Source organism: Columba livia, chromosome Z (assembly GCF_036013475.1).
Source record: "Columba livia isolate bColLiv1 breed racing homer chromosome Z, bColLiv1.pat.W.v2, whole genome shotgun sequence".
In the NCBI taxonomy this organism is placed as follows: domain Eukaryota; kingdom Metazoa; phylum Chordata; class Aves; order Columbiformes; family Columbidae; genus Columba; species Columba livia.
This window is the reverse complement of record NC_088642.1, coordinates 19,341,817-19,344,229: the sequence shown is the minus strand read 5'-3', so window position 1 is coordinate 19,344,229 and position 2,413 is coordinate 19,341,817. Positions and strand designations below refer to the sequence as shown.

The window sequence follows — 2,413 nt, the reverse complement described above, 5'->3', positions numbered from 1 at the left end:
GTAAGTAAACCTGCACGTAAAGCAGATGAATGGAAGTCAAAGGGGGAAAGGAAATTTCTTTTCCTGTGATGCTGTTGCCTTTGATTTTTTTTATTTTTTATTTTTTTTAAGTAGCAAAGGCTTATCTGCCAAATAAACCAAATCCATAAGAAGCAGGGATGGGCAGAAACTCTTGGAATTAAAATTTCTGAGCCTTGCAGTCTGCTTTTCTAGGCTTCGCATATCATGTGGGGGGTTGTAAACTTTGTTTTGCTTGACAGCCTATCTGCATCTATGAGAAAGGGTTTGCCTCTGGCTAGTGTGCCCTTTGCAGTAAATTAAGAACACCACGCCACCCTCTGTCCTGTAAAAGTTGATCTGAAACAGCTGTACAGCTCATCTGTAATACAGCAACAATTTTTTTACCTTCTTTATTTTTTTACTGCAGATTTTGTTTTTGGTGTCATTTGTGTGCCTGTCTTCCATCCCCTCATGCTATCTCTCACTGTTGAATATTCAAACTTGATCTGCACATGGGCTAAAAATTATTATTGCTTTGAACTTACACATGAATTAAGTGAATTCCCACATCCACCACAGGAAAGGAAAATATTCAGTTTGAAATATAATTTGGAGCCTATAGGAAAATGCATCTGGTGAAGTTTGTGCTAATTCTATAGCTTGGGCACCAAAGCACCAGCTCTGTTATCGTCGAGAGTATTGCATGTAAGCTCTGTATTTTAATAGTAACTCAATATGGCTAATTAGTTGGAAAGCTCTTTGAAGCAGCCGATGCACTAAATAAGCTCTTATTTTTCAAAGCAACTAAAGGTACTCTTAATTTACAGAGCAGATAGTTGTAAAACTGCCTTTGGTTTGCATGCTAGGAGCCAGTGTGAAGCCTGAGCGTGCTTACAGTCAAGTTTACTCCAACGCTGCCTGCTAGGATTGGTGTCAGTGTGCTCGAGGGAGGTTTCTGGGTTTTTGGCACAGTAGCACAGCATGAATTTGTGCCACTGGGCTTGACGTGTCCGGGAGGAGAATGTCGTGTAATGAATGCTCCTGCACCATTGAAATCAGCGGCAGTTTTATCAATCTCTTTGCTGTTTGCAGGCAAGTTCAATCCAATAATTAAGAGCAGCTTTGAGTTTCTAACCAGATGACATGGCTGATCCTAGAGCATGTATAAAGCGGCCATAGTTGTTAGGAGATTTGTGGCTTTGAAAGTTCGGATTCCCTCAGTGCAGTTTCTTAATGGCAAGGATTTGCGGTGAGTGAATAATAGATGAAAGTCATCAAAAGGCCTACAGGGGATTTCTTGTGACGTGATGCTGGTCTGTCTCATGCCAGAGCTGAAGATTTCTGGGCGGATCCTGAAAATAAAAATTAAAAATAAAAACTAAAGGAGGGCGGGGTGGGGACGGGGGGGAGGAGGACAATGGTTCCACTTTTTAGGTTGCTCTGGGAAATCGGGTCAATGGTGTGATGTATTGGCAAGTATAGCCGCAGTGCAGAGCAAAGTGTGGGTTGTTCCCTTGGCTTTGAATTTCTTGTGTTCTGGCAGTGCCCGGGCAGCAAGGAAACACCTCATAGCCCCAGGGACTGGCAGGTGGAGGGGAGAGGGTGCCCATGGCCACCTTCTCATCTGCACCACACGAAGTGAGCAGGGCTGGTGCTCCACCTCCTCCCCACCCAGCCTGGTTTTTTGCAGGGACACACGCTTGGCTTTGCTCCCGGGGCTGTTTTCACCTGCAGAATCTGGAGGCTGCCAGCCCCCAGGGCCACAGCACCAAGCGTTTCTGCAAGCTGGGAGCTGCTGGGCAACAAACCCGATTGCTCTGTAATTCTGGGTGGGATCCCTTCCCCAACACGTCCCTCCTGCGGGACTGTGCCACCCTCGGCAGGAGGGTGCCCCAATGTTGATGCCACGGTCTCCTCTCAACCAGGTCAGTGTGCGGCGATGTGTGCCCTAACCTGTTAACAGGTTCAGTTGGGTTGGGGCACCAGCGGTGACCTTTTGGGTGGCAGCATCAATCCCTCCTTGGAGGCTGGGTCTGAGCTGGGGGCTGTATTTGGGTGGCAGCATCAGAGGCTGTGTCGTGGCTGCAGGAAGCTGCTTCCTGAGCTTGTGGGGAGGAGAGATCAATGAGTAACCCTCACTGGTGTGATGGAGGTGTGAGGGCTCTCAGGGACATTCTTAGGCAGAAATGTTGTGGTTTCTTGACATGGGATGGAAGGTGAGAGCTTACAATCTACATTCGTTTTTTAATTAGGAAAAAAATCAGCATATATTTTTTGACTCTGCTGACATGTCTGAAGTTGGATTTTATCTGTGTTAAGTTTGGCAGCATCCAATGAAGCTCTAATTTGGGGCAAATCCTGATGAATTTTGGCTGCATCAGCAGCTTAGCAGGGCTGATTTGCTGCTGTGAAA

General features: G+C 46.4%; 1 protein-coding gene across 10 annotated transcripts in view; it reads left to right on the top strand.

Annotated features, from left to right (window-relative positions):
- PDZD2 (PDZ domain containing 2) overlaps positions 1–2,413 on the top strand; it is a 206,103-nt gene that overhangs the window by 119,796 nt on the left and 83,894 nt on the right. Inside the window, exon 1 of one of the 10 annotated variants that reach the window (XM_065047503.1) lies at positions 1,446–1,925. The exons of the other annotated variants lie outside the window; for them this stretch is intronic. The gene's annotated coding sequence lies outside the window, so the exon portion shown is untranslated. Of the gene's footprint in view, positions 1–1,445; positions 1,926–2,413 lie in introns of those variants that run through there. 10 annotated transcript variants of the gene reach the window in all.